General features: G+C 43.3%; 1 pseudogene; it reads left to right on the forward strand.

Moving 5' to 3' along the window:
* LOC118383030 (outer dynein arm-docking complex subunit 2-like) overlaps positions 1 to 15,188 on the forward strand; it is a 60,729-nt pseudogene that overhangs the window by 20,176 nt on the left and 25,365 nt on the right.

Here is a 15,188-nt window from a genome sequence, read left to right on the forward strand (position 1 = left end):
GTCGTCCCCACAGTGACTGTATGTACATACCCCAACTAGAAGACATGGATTACAGGCAACATTCGCTCTGAGCTAAAGGGTAGAGCTGCCGCTTTTAAAGAGCAGGACTCTAACCCGGAAGCTTATAAGAAATCCCACTATGCCCTCCGTATTACACCAGCTCCAATGCTTGTCGGGTGGGGCAGGGCTTGCAAACTATTACAAACTACAAAGGGAACCACAGCCGAGAGCTGCCCAGTGACACGAGCCTTCCAGACGAGCTAAGTAACTTCTATGCTCGCTTCGAGGCAAGTAAACACTGAAACATGCATGAGAGCGTCAGCTGTTCTGGACACTCTCTGCAGCTGTTGTGAGTAAGACATTTAAACAGGTTAACATTCACAAGGCCGCATGGCCAGACGAATTACCAGGATGTGTACTCCGAGCGTGCGCTAACCAACTGGCAAGTGTCTTCACTGACATTTTCAACCTCTCCCTGTCTGAGTCTGTAATACCAACATGTTTCAAGCAGACCACCATAATCCCTGTGCCCAAGAACACTAAGGTAACCTGCCTAAATGACTACTGACCCGTAGCACTCAGATCTGTAGCCATGAAATTCTCTGAAAGGCTGATCATGGCTCACATCAACACCATTATCCCAGAAACCTTAGTCCCACTCCAAATTGCATACCGCACCAACAGATCCACAGATGATGCAATCTCTATTGCACTCCACACTGCCATTTCACACCTGGACAAAAGGAACACCTATGTGACAATTCTATTCATTGACTACAGCTCAGCGTTCAACACAGCACACCAAGACAGTCGTGAAGAGGGCAGGACAAAACCTATTCCCCATCAGTAGACTGAAAATATTTGTCATGGGTCCTCAGATCCTCAAAAGGCTTTACAGCTGCACCATCGAGAGCATCCTGACGGGTTGCATCACTGCCTGGTATGGCAACTGCTCAGCCTCCAACCACAAGGCACTAAAGAGGGTAATGCGAACGGCCCAGTACATCACCGGGCCAAGCTTCCTGCCATCCAGGACCTCTATACCAGGCGGTGTTAGAGGAAGGCCCTAAAAATGGTCAAAGACTCCAGCCACCCTAGTCATATACTGTTCTCTCTGCTACCGCATGGCAAGCGGTACTGGAGCACCAAGTCTAGGGCCATGAGGCTTCTGAACATCTTTTTAACCTCAAGCCACAAGACTCCTGAACAGCTAATCAAATGGCTACCCAGAATATTGCATTGCCCCCTATTTTACGCTGCTGCTACTCTGTTTATTATCTATGCATAGTCACTTTTACTCTACCTACATGTACATATTACCTCAATTACCTCGACACCGGTTCCCCCGCACATTGACTCTGTACCGGTACCCCCTGTATATAGCCCAGCTATTCTTATTTACTACAGCTCTTTAATTATTTGATATTCTTACCTCTATGTTTTTTTTTTTTTTTGGGGGGTGTTTTCCTAACTGCATTGTTGGTTAAGGGCTTGTAAGTAAGCATTTCACTGTAAGCATTTCCTGCTGTATTCGGCTCATGTGACAAATACAATTTGATTTGATTTGATAGATGAGGTGTACATCCTTTTTTATAATTTAAACAATACATTAATTTCCAAGTAAAATGTAAGATGGTGATGTAAGTAGGCGTCATAATAGAATCACCCGGGTATTGAGTGGGGTCCCACGTCCATCCACGATGACACTTTGTGTAACCATGGTTGAGGTTGTCCACCCTCTGCTGGTCAGTAGCGGAAATACAGGCCCCACGTTCTCTCAGGAGAACACTTTTCCTAACTACCTCATGTTCTCCTGCCCTGCAAAAGAGCCAGGGTCAGTCACTACCCTCACATTAACTTAATTTCTACAAGTGAATGATATTTCTAATGAATTCGGTGTTTCACAGCTTTGAACTGAGTATTCAGCTCTGTTAACATGTTATAAAAACCTTTCTCAGAAAAAGGTTCTTAAGCACCAGAAAAAAAATGTAACTTTTGATTGGAAGCCTTAGACTAAAAGGCTAAATATAAATACAACACATATAAGCTTGAACAATTATTTTGGAAACTCAGAGAAATTAAGTGGCCTACTCCTCCACCAGACTAAGTAATTTCCACTATGAATGCTGTAACTTATGTCTAGAGAATGTTTTACAGAACAGCTGTACATGTTTCCATACCTTTTAAGTGAAACAACTTTTTAGTGACACAAAATACCACAAAACATTTGGAAGCCTGACACAAACTGTATTATTTCGCTAGCTGCTACAAGGCCAGTCATATGCTCAACATTTTATTTTATAGAATATCCTATGTCCAATATGAAGTAAGAGAGAACCACCAATCATTCTTTCCCTATTCGTTACCCATAATGGACTTGGCAGAAGGCTCTGTCTTTTTTCTTCTTAATCTGTACCCTACATAGCTAGTCTGCTCCAGAAATGGCAGAAGAGTAAAAATCACATGCACTCTCCAGGAAGCGGACACTGCCAAGCTGGTTGCTTCTATCTTACACCGATCGAGGTCGAGGAACACAGACACTAGAAACACAGATTGTGGCTTCATTCCATCTGTCATAGATCCAGCTCTGTTGGGGCACACACACACACACACACATGCACACGCACGCGAACAAACGTGCACGCGCACACGCACACACCCATGCCCATGTTATTACCTTGCTGTTTGGAAGAGTTGTATCAAGCAGTTATCAAGCAGTGAAGGTTTCTGCCAGATTTCAGTTTTTTGGTGGTGAGGAGGTCTGAACCATTACATTAAATTTGATCTCTTATTGTGTTTTATTGCGTAAATCAGTTGTTGATTCCATAATCTTATTGGATAGGTAGATAATTTTTTTTATACAATGGTCTTCCTCATTTACCTGAGAAATTACTATTGAGTCGCTGATTAATGATGATCATCCGCCCTGCGTGTCTGGTGTGAATTCCATAGCGATCTTAACACGTAAATTCCCTCTGTGTGATGTCTGCTTCCCAGGGCACTTCTTAGTGCTTAGTGTGCTCTTGAGGAACCCTAATTTACTCCAAAGGTGAGATACTACTTCGGGTCACCCTGTAAAACAACACATTTCACAGCATCTATCCAGTGTATGTGACAATAAAACATACAATATGTACAATACCAGTCAAAAGCCTGGACAAACCTATTCATTCAAGGGTTTTTCTTTATTTTTTACTAGTTTCCACATTGTAGAATAATAGTGAAGACATCAAAACTATGAAACAACGCATATGGAATCATGTAGTTACCAAAAAAGTGTTAAACCAATCAAAATATATATTTTAGATTTCAGATTCTTCAAAGTAGCCACAGTTTTGCACACTCTTGGCATTCTCTCAAACAGCTTTACCTGGAATACTTTTCCAACAGTCTTGAAGGAGTTCCCACATATTCTGAGGACTTTGGCTGCTTTTCTTTCACTCTGCGGTCCAACTCATCCCTAACCATCATACGTAGAATGTATGCACACATGACTGTAAGTCGCTTTGGATAAAAGCGTCTGCTAAATGGCATATATTATCTCAATTGGGTTGAGGTTGGGTGATTGTGGACGCCAGTTCATCTGATGTAGCACTCCATCACTCTCCTTCTTGGTCAAAAAGCCCTTACACAGCCTGGAGGTGTGTTTTGGGTCATTGTCCTGTTGAAAAACAAATGATAAGAGCAAACCAGATGGGATGGTGGATCGCTTCTGAAGGCTGTGGTAGCCATGCTGAGTAAGTGTGCCTTGACATCTAAATAAATCACAGACAGTGTCACCAGCAAAGCACCCCCACACCATCACATCTCCTCCTCCATGCTTCACAGTGGGAACCACACATGTGGAGATCACCCGTTCACCTACTCTGCGTCTCACAAAGACAAGGCGGTTGGAACCAAAAATCTCAAATTTGTACTCATCAGACCAAAGTTCAGATTTCCACCAGTCTAATTGCTCGTGTTTCTTGGCCCAAGCAAGTCTCTTCTTCTTATTGTTGTCCTTTAGGAGTGGTTTCTTTGCAGAAATTTGACCATGAAGGCCTGATTCACAAAGTCTCCTCTGAACAGTTGATGTTTCTTGAACTCTGTGAAGCATTTATTTGGGCTGCAATTTCTGAGGCTGGTAACTCTAATGAACTTATCCTCTTCAGCAGAGGTAACTCTGGGTCTTGCTTTCCTGTGGCGGTCTTCATGAGAGCCAGTTTTATCATACCACTTGATGGTTGTTGCGACTGCACTTGAAGAAACTTTAAAAGTTCTTGAAATAATCCGCATTGACTGACCTTTATGTCTTAAAGTAATGGCGGACTGTCCTTTTTCTTTGCTTATTTGAGCTGTTCTTGCCATAATATGGACTTGGTCTTTTACCAAATAGGGCTATCATCTGTATACCACCCCTACCTTGTCACAACACAACTGATTGCCTCAAACACATTAATAAGAAGGAAATAAATTCCACAAATGAACTTCTAACAAGGCATACCTTTTAATTTAAATGCATTCCAGGTGACTATCTCATGAAGCTGGTTGAGAGAATACCAAGACTCTGCACAGCTGTCATCAAGGCAAAGGGTGGCTACTTTGAAGAATACTTTTTTTTAACACTTTTTGGTTACTAAATTATTCCATATGTGTTATTTCATATTTTGATGTCTTCACTATTATTCTACAATGTAGAAAATTGTAAAAAATAAAGAAAAACCCTTGAATGAGTAAGTGTGTCCAAACTTTTGACTGGTATTGTATATTTATATTTGTGCATAGTGCCTGTTGCACTTGCTCTGTTTGTAATGTATGTGTCTGGATTAAAGGACCATAATAAATGCTTGTTTTATATATTGGTAAGTGACTACATTTATCAGGTCATGAGAGTTTATGAATCTCCTGCATTCTTTCCCTGCTTTGTAATGTGCGATATTTAAAGATATTTTTCCTCTGGATGTAATTTGTGAAGACATTTAGAAATTGCTATTGTTATTGCCAAATCCCGCTGGTAGCAAAATGTTTTCAGCAGTTGGTCCCTCATTGTTTTCAGCAGTGGGTCCCTCAGTGTTTTCAGCAGTGGGTTTACGGAGCAGAACGGGTCATAAGAAAAAGGTGCTCATGTCACGTTCTGACCTTAGTTCTTTTGTTATGTCTTTGTTTTAGTATGGACAGGGCGTGAGTTGGGGTGGGTAGTCTATGTTCTTTTTTCTATGATGTGGTTTTGTGTTTGGCCTGGTATGGTTCTCAATCAGAGGCAGGTGTCGTTCGTTCTCTCTGATTGAGAATCATACTTAGGTAGCCTTTTCCCACCTGTGTGGTGTGGGTGATTCTTTTCAACTCTGTGTTTTGCGTCACCGGTCAGGACTGTTCGTTTTGTCGGTTTTTGTTCAGTGTTCAGTGTTCTTATTAAAACAATATGGACACTTACCAAGCTGTGCATTGGTCCTCCTCTTCTTCCACCCACGACGACCGTTACAGTTCACCTGGGTTTAAACTACTCTAAACAAAACACATATTAGCCTGACCTCTGCAGTAAACCTATGCAGTATTGTTGTCTGTGGCGAATCACAAAAGTCACATAAATACTGTATACAAATGTTGTCTCATCATGTTATGTAAACCCCAGTCATTAGTTGTGTTTACAGTTTTTTCCATGTGTCTTTCATAATCTGTAGTGTTTAGATGCAGACAAAGGTTGCTTCCCAAATTGCATCCTATTCCGTTATTCCCCACATTCCCTATTCCCGACATAGGGCTCTGGTCAAAGGTAGTGTTCTATTTAAGGAATAGGGTGCAATTTGGGACGTAGTCAGACATATAGTGGTTGAGTTGTAGGCTGCCCCCTCTGGCTGCGCATCTGCCCCTATCATGCTAGCTGGAGGACAGTCCATCATAAAAGATTGTCAGATGTTGTCAATGTTTTAAAGAATGTCTACAATAGTTCCAGACGTAAGCTAACAAAAATGGAAGCATATGATGTTTTCTCTGTGGTATCAGTTCTAAACGTAGCGTTTTGTTTTTAAAAGGTATGATCCTAGCCCCACTGAATCCTTTGAAGAGTGAGAAGTGGTGGAGGAAAGAAAAAAGAAGCAGGAGATCCACTGCTGTTACGAGACCAATGGTTCACATTTAGGCCAACATCATAATATGGGGAACACATGTGCCCGTTATCCCACTCCCAACAGTGTGTCAGGCTACCTCTTTTTGGGGATGAACGATTTGATCAAACAACTGCTTCATATCACAGTCAACCCTGATACAGTACATTCTGCTATGACTGTACCCCCAAAACATGAACTGCATAGAACATACTATGTCATGTATAGTTAAAACATGTTCTAGATATTCCCTTTAAAGAACTCTTCTCTCTCACATTGATACGTTCATTACGTAAGACGTTCGAGTCTCCTCTGTGTCGGTAGAGTCATCTGTTTGAGATGGTCCTGAGGCTGAGATGTGCAACTAATAAAGTGTGCAACTAATAAAAGCAACTTGCTTTTTTTCTAGGTTTATCTGTGGTTAATTTAAAACGAGAACAGAAAGAAAACATTTGGGAAAAAAATTGAAAAAAATGAAACAATAAGATTCAAATTGTTCAATTGCCAGGAGATTTTGACTTCAAGATGTCGTGTCACATTTCAAAGTCATGTATTGCATCAGCTTACTGCTGTATTTTCTACCTACTGTGTGGAATTTCTGTTTCTATCTGCCGTCAGATGCTTTTGTCCCATCCTGATCTAAACCATTTCACATTTCACAAAAGATACACTGCAACTTCAAGTTCCTCGGTTTCCAAATCACTAAGAACTTAAAATGGTCCACACACGTGCACACCGTCATGAAGAAAGCACGACAGCGCCTCTTACCCCTCAGGAGGTTGAAAAAGTTTGGCATGGGGGGGCCCTCAGAAAGTTCTACAGCTGCACCATTGAGAGCATCTTGACTGGCTGCATCACTGCGTGGTATGGCAACTGCACTGCCCTCGATCGCATGGCGCTACAGAGAGTGGTGGGGACAGCCCCGTTCCCTGCCATCCAGGACCTCTATACGAGGTGGTGTGTAAGGAAGGCCTGGAAAATCGTCAAAGACTCCAGCCGCCCAAGCCATGGGCTGTTCTCTCTGCCCACATAGGAAGCTTCAAAGGCAATTATAGTCAATGAACTAATCACTGATCATAATCTTGATGTGATTGGCCTGACTGAAACATGGCTTAAGCCTGATGAATTTACTGTGTTAATTGAGGCCTCACCTCCTGGCTACACTAGTGACCATATCCCCTGTGCATCCCGCATGCATCCCGCAAAGGCGCAAAGGCGGAGGAGTTGCTAACATTTACGATAACAAATTTCAATTTACAAAAAAAAAATGACGTTTTTGTCTTTTGAGCTTCTAGTCATGAAATCTATGCAGCCTACTCAATCACTTTTTATAGCAAACGGTTTACAGGCCTCCTGGGACATATACAGCGTTCCTCACTGAGTTCCCTGAATTCCTATCGGACTTTGTAGTCATAGCAGATAATATTCTAATCTTTGGTGACTTTAATATTCACATGGAAAAGTCCACAGATCCACTCCAAAAGGCTTTCAGAGCCATCATCGACTCAGTGGGTTTTGTCCAACATGTCTCTGGACCCACTCACTGTCACAGTCATACGCTGGACCTAGTTTTGTCCCATGGAATAAATGTTGTGGATCTTAATGTTTTTCCTCATAATCCTGGACTATCGGACCACCATTTTATTATGTTTGCAATTGCAACAAATAATCTGCTCAGACCCCAACCAAGGAACATCAAAAGTTGTGCTATAAATTCACAGACAACACAGAGATTCCTTGATGTCCTTCCAGATTCCCTCTGTCTACCCAAGGACGCCAGAGGACAAAAATCAGTTAACCACCTAACTGAGGAACTCAATTTAACCTTGCGCAATACCCTAGATGCAGTTGCACCCCTAAAAACTAAAAACATTTCTCATAAGAACCTAGCTCCCTGGTACACAGAAAATACCCGAGCTCTGAAGCAAGCTTCCAGAAAATTGGAACGGAAATGGCGCCACGCCAAACTGGAAGTGTTCCGACTAGCTTGGAAAGACAGTACCGTGCAGTACCGAAGAGCCCTTACTGCTGCTCGATCATCCTATTTTTCTAACTTAATTGAGGAAAATAAGAACAATCCGAAATTCCTTTTTGATACTGTCGCAAAGCTAACTAAAAAGCAGCATTCCCTAAGAGAGGATGACTTTCACTTTAGCAGTGATAAATTCATGAACTTCTTTGAGGAAAAGGTTATGATTATTAGAAAGCAAATTACGGACTCCTCTTTAAATCTGTGTATTCCTTCAAAGCTCAGTTGTCCTGAGTCTGCACAACTCTGCCAGGACCTAGGATCAAGAGAGACGCTCAAGTGTTTTAGTACTATATCTCTTGACACAATGATGAAAATAATCATGGCCTCTAAACCTTCAAGCTGCATACTGGACGCTATTCCAACTAAACTACTGAAAGAGCTGCTTCCTGTGCGTGGCCCTCCTATGTTGAACATAATAAATGGCTCTCTATCCACCGGATGTGTACCAAACTCACTAAAAGTGGCAGTAATAAAGCCTCTCTTGAAAAAACCAAACCTTGACCCAGAAAATATAAAAAACTATCGGCCTATATCGAATCTTCCATTCCTCTCAAAATTTTTAGAAAAGGCTATTGCGCAGCAACTCACTGCCTTCCTGAAGACAAACAATGTATACGAAATGCTTCAGTCTGGTTTTAGACCCCATCATAGCACTGAGACGGCACTTGTGAAGGTGGTAAATTAAATTTTAATGGCATCGGACCGAGGCTCTGCATCTGTCCTCGTGCTCCTAGACCTTAGTGCTGCTTTTGATACCATCGATCACCACATTCACCACAAGCCCCAAAATTGCCCTTGCTAGAAGCATGTGTTTCAGACATAAGGAAGTGGATGGCTGCAAACTTTCTACTTTTAAACTCAGACAAAACATAGATGCTTGTTCTAGGTCCCAAAAAACAAAGAGATCTTCTGTTGAATCTGACAATTAATCTTAATGGTTGTACAGTCGTCTCAAATAAAACTGTGAAGGACCTCGGCGTTACTCTGGACCCTGATCTCTCCTTTGAAGAACATATCAAGACCATTTCAAGGACAGCTTTTTTCCATCTATGTAACATTGCAAAAATCAGAAACTTTCTGTCCAAAAATGATGCAGAAAAATTAATCCATGCTTTGTCACTTCTAGGTTAGACTACTGCAATGCTCTACTTTCCGGCTACCCGGATAAAGCACTAAATAAACTTCAGTTAGTGCTAAATACGGCTGCTAGAATCCTGACTAGAACCAAAAAATTTGATCATATTACTCCAGTGCTAGCCTCTCTACACTGGCTTCCTGTCAAAGCAAGGGCTGATTTCAAGGTTTTACTGCTAACCTACAAAGCATTACATGGGCTTGCTCCTACCCATCTCTCTGATTTGGTCCTGCCGTACATACCTACACGTACGCTACGGTCACAAGACGCAGGCCTCCTAATTGTCCCTAGAATTTCTAAGCAGACAGCTGGAGGCAGGGCCTTCTCCTATAGAGCTCCATTTTTATGGAACGGTCTGCCTACCCATGTCAGAGACGCAAACTCGGTCTCAACCTTTAAGTCTTTACTGAAGACTCATCTCTTCAGTGGGTCATATGATTGAGTGTAGTTTGGCCCAGGAGTGGGAAGGTGAACGGAAAGGCTCTGGAGCAACGAACCGCCCTTGCTGTCTCTGCCTGGCTGGTTCCCCTCTTTCCACTGGGATTCTCTGCCTCTAACCCTATTACAGGGGCTGAGTCACTGGCTTACTGGGGCTCTCTAATGCCGTCCCTGGAAGGGGTGCGTCACCTGAGTGGGTTGATTCACTGATGTGGTCATCCTGTCTGGGTTGTCGCCCCCCCTTGGGTTGTGCCATGGCGGAGATCTTTGTGGGCTATACTCAGCCTTGTCTCAGGATGGTAAGTTGGTGGTTGAAGATATCCCTCTAGTGGTGTGGGAGCTGTGCTTTGGCAAAGTGGGTGGGGTTATATCCTTCCTGTTTGGCCCTGTCCGGGGGTGTCCTCGGATGGGGCCACAGTGTCTCCTGACCCCTCCTGTCTCAGCCTCCAGTATTTATGCTGCAGTAGTTTATGTGTCGGTGGGCTAGGGTCAGTTTGTTATATCTGGAGTACTTCTCCTGTCCTATTCGGTGTCCTGTGTGAATCTAAGTGTGCGTTCTCTAATTCTCTCCTTCTTTCTTTCTTTCTCTCTCTCGGAGGACCTGAGCCCTAGGACCATGCCCCAGGAATACCTGACATGATGACTCCTTGCTGTCCCCAGTCCACCTGACCGTGCTGCTGCTCCAGTTTCAACTGTTCTGCCTTATTATTATTCGACCATGCTGGTCATTTATGAACATTTGAACATGGTGGTGGTCCTTCTGTAGCTCAGTTGGTAGAGCATGGCGCTTGTAACGCCAGGGTAGTGGGTTCGATCCCCGGGACCACCCATACGTAGAATGTATGCACACATGACTGTAAGTCGCTTTGGATAAAAGCGTCTGCTAAATGGCATATATTATTATTATTATATATATATTATAACATCTTGGCCATGTTCTGTTATAATCTCCACCCTGCACAGCCAGAAGAGGACTGGCCACCCCACATAGCCTGGTTCCTCTCTAGGTTTCTTCCTAGGTTTTGGCCTTTCTAGGGAGTTTTTCCTAGCCACCGTGCTTCTACACCTGCATTGCTTGCTGTTTGGGGTTTTAGGCTGGGTTTCTGTACAGTACTTTGAGATATCAGCTGATGTACGAAGGGCTATATAAATTAATTTGATTTGATTCGATTTGGAGCAGTACCTGTGCATCAATTCCAACCAACAGGCTCCTTAACAGCTTCTATCCCCAAGCTATAAGACTGCTAAATAGCTAACAAAATGGATACACAGACTGAGTTGACTCTTCATTTTTATGTACACTCTAAGCACTCTACAAACTGACGCATACTGGCACTCCAACACACACGCATAATATGCACACACACGTATACTGACGCTAGTCACTCTACACACACACACACTCACATTCAATCATAATTTACACTGCTGATGCTCTATTCATCATACACCCTGTTGCCTAGTCATCTTGGCCCCTTACAAATATTGCAAATATTGGAATGGATCATGTATATACAGTATCTTCTTTTTTTTGTATTCTTCTTATTTCTTCTTTTTATTTCTCATTTGTTTATTGATTGATTACTGCGTTGTTGGGTTTAGGGCTTGCAAGAAAAAAAAAAACATTACATTTACATTTTACATTTAAGTCATTTAGCAGACGCTCTTATCCAGAGCGACTTACAAATTGGTGCAATCACCTTATGACATCCAGTGGAACAGCCACTTTACAATAGTCTACAAGCATCTAAATCTTTTAGGGGGGGTGAGAAGGATTACTTATCCTATCCTAGTCATCACTGTACTTGTGCACGTGACATTTCAAACTTGAAACCTGACTATGAAAACACAATACCATGCAACGAAAAAACACAATGCAGACTAAAAAGTAACCGAGAATGGCAGGAGAATGACCCCAAGTCACCTGTTTTACATTTTTACATTGTTTTGTATGTTGCACCTAAGAAGCAATAAACCGACATCTGCCCATATATTTTCTACCCCCAAACCACTTGTTTGCTTAGTAGTAGTTACTAAGTAGCTAATTGGTTAGAAACAAGCCTTGAGTTATTGTGTGTGTGTATAGCAACTGTCAAAACAGAGTCTTTTGAAGTGCCTACTCATTATTATGTTCATCATTTCGATGCTCATTTTTCTCTTTAATCTCTAACTTAGGTCATTGTCTATGGTTGTCTGACTGCAGGCAGCTTAGTGGTCAGAGTGCCATTCTGTATCGGATAGTTTATCTCTACCAGTGTTCAGTGTCACAAAGCTAAACACTTACCAAACTGTGGCAAACAACATAGCCACACCAGGCATGGTTGAAGCCAGTGAGAGTCAGGAAGAAAAGACAGGGGGGAGAAAAGTATGGCAGGAGGGGAGACACTGTGTTTTCCCTTTTCTAAATGTCTCTTTAATTCTTATTTTCTCTGTCTGCGGTTTCATTCATTCATTGGTGCCTTGCTTTCATTATTATTTCAGGGAGGCAACCAGACGGCCACTGTGATTTGCTCTGTGCTCCATGAGGGACTTTCATTTAGCCCAGCAGACGTGCCAACTGGCCATCCGGGATGTAGGTGGCCTTGAAGTCCTCATTAACTTGCTGGATACAGAAGAAATCAAATGCAAAGTGAGTAGCCCTCCCAGTCCCTGCTCCCTGCCAAAAGCGGACCTGGTTGCTCGGCGGGGGGAACAGAGCTGTGCTGTGTGTGCCAGCCTAGTGTTTCAGATACAAAGAGTATACTGACTGCAGGCCTGAGCAGGCAGGCCCGGTGCCTTTAAGGACACAGGATATCAATTCGACTCCAATAGACCTAATGAGATGCCTGGGTGCTTTTTTATACAGCATGCCTTTATATTAAAACTCCTCAGAAAATGTGGCACGTTTTGGGGGTTTACACAATTCTCTTTATTTGTGCTCCTGTTGACAGATGTACCTCATGTTGTTTCCATTGGCTTCACAGTTCTTCTTAATATAGGCCCCAAAAAATGTTTGCTTGATTGAAAGAGATACTGTATGCTTTGTTGACTCATCATCTGTGTGTTTGATTTAGATTTAGGTTCTCTGAAGATTCTGAAGGAGATCAGTCGTAGCAGTCAGATCCGCCGGGCTATTGCTGACTCCCCAGACAATGACCTGAAATATCTGGCCCGCAGACGCCATTGCCAACATGGTCACGTTCCGACGGGCCAAGAAGACAGTCAGACAGCACGGAGGAATCAAGAGACTGGTGAGTATGGTTGTAAAATACATACTGTACTGCAAAGCATAGCCTTGCACAAGGGAACATAATAATAATGCCATTTAGACACTTTCATCCAAAGACACTTGCACAACTGTCGGCATTGACAGTGACACATAAATATATATGTATGTGTGACCCATGCGGGAATTGAACTCACAGCCCTGCTGCTGTTGCCAGCAGCACGCTTTAACTAACCCACGACAGAGCCAATTTGGAATCACATACTGTACTGTAGCACAGCAAAGCGCAAACTTGCACAACATAGGCCAACATGGCACAGCACTACACAGAATAACTCCCTCACTACAGAACAGCGCACATCACAGAATTACTCCTCCACTACACACCGACACACATCACAGAATTACTCCTCCACTACACACCAACACACATCACAGAATTACTCCTCCACTACACACCAACACACAGCACAGAATTACTCCTCCACTACACACCAACACACAGCACAGAATTACTCCTCCACTACACACCAACACACATCACAGAATTACTCCTCCACTACACACCAACACACAGCACAGCCCAACCAAACTCCTCCCAGTACTGGCTCTTCTAGCTCCCTCGAGTTTCCATACACTAAGTTCCCTGATGGTCCCCACCCTCCATTCCCCCTTTCCTTGGTCTCATGTGACAAACATCAAAGTCAATCAGGGGGAAACAGATAGAATGTCCTTTGACATCCTCGGACCTGAGTTGATGTTTATTGACAGAGCGACCTGTGATTAAAGCCTGTGGGCCTTGTATATTTATGTCAATTACCAAATCGGATGTGCTCATTGCAGTCATTTGCAGAGGAGAGATTAACTTCACGCTAAACTACAGACTGAGACCACCTTTAAACTGCATAACATGTGTAATAGCTCTGCCTGCTCTGTGTCAGTGGCCGTGCAGGAACTATGGATTAGCACAGCCCTGACACACAGGCTGACGGTCATAAAGGGGCACTCTGGCATTTCAATATCGTAACATCAACACGTAGACCTGCTGTTTTTCCACATGCTGAGTCTCTTTTTTTATTCTTTCAGACCCCACGGTAATAGGATTTAATTATGCACCTGACCATGGCCAACTATTTTGTTATTCTCGTTTAATACATTGCGTCAATGGAAACCACAGCTATCATTACAGCATCTCCTGTGGATTTCATATCCACTGAACAAATCTGACATTACTTTCGCAATGTCTGATATAAATTGTATTTGATACACACTGGATCATCGAGTGTGTGTGTTGTGCTCTGTGTGTCTACATGTTCTGTGTGTGTGTGTGTATATGTGTGTAACAGTATGACTTTAAACCGTCCCCTCGCCCTTACCCGGGCGCGAACCAGGGACCCTCTGCACACATCAACAACAGTCACCCACGAAGCATCGTTACCCATCGCTCCACAAAAGCCGTGGTCCTTGCAGAGCATGGGGAACTACTACTTCAAGGTCTCAGAGCAAGTGACGTCGTCACTGATTGAAATGCTATTTAGCGCGCACCGCTAACTAAGCTAGCCATTTCACATCCGTTCCACGTGCGTGCGTGTGCGTGTGTGTGTGTGTGTCTGACTCTGTGTACGTGTTCCCAGGTGGAGTTACTAGACTGCGTGCCTGACTCGGTGGCCCTGATAAAGGAGCAGGAGAAAGGCGTGGAGGTGGCTCGCTGCAGGGCACTGGTCCTCTGGAGCTGCAGAAAGAGCACCAGGAACAAGGAGGCCATCCGCAAAGGCTGGGGGAATCCCTCATCTGGCCTGCCTGCTCAAGTCTCCCCATGAGAACACACTAATCCCTGTGATGGGAACCCTGCAGGAGTGGTGTGCCTCAGAGGTGAGGGGCTCACTGTGAGGCTCTGGTCAACAGAAGTGCACTACATAGGGAATAGGGTGCCATTTCGGGTGCACCCATGGTGTGGGAAGCATGTTCAGCAGATTAAGGCATGGAGTGCCACCCTGAAGAGAACCACTGTGTGATTCATCATTGGAACCCAAAACACTGTCTCTGATTCCCTACACTTTAATTTACGTAAATACAGAATTGCCATCCAGACTGAGGGCATGATCGAGGACTTTGTGAAAAACCTATGCCTCAGGTCCTATGCCCCCCCCCCAGTTAAATTCCTGTCTTAGGTCCATACCTATTCTCATTGAAAAGGAACCCATTAACAAGCAAAAATGTACATTGATGCTGGGAATGTGAACAATGCATAAGCATTAGGGCAAAGAACTTCCAAAAATAGGTCCATCATCGTTT

The sequence above is a fragment of the Oncorhynchus keta genome, chromosome 4, assembly GCF_023373465.1.
Source record: "Oncorhynchus keta strain PuntledgeMale-10-30-2019 chromosome 4, Oket_V2, whole genome shotgun sequence".
In the NCBI taxonomy this organism is placed as follows: Eukaryota; Metazoa; Chordata; class Actinopteri; order Salmoniformes; family Salmonidae; genus Oncorhynchus; species Oncorhynchus keta.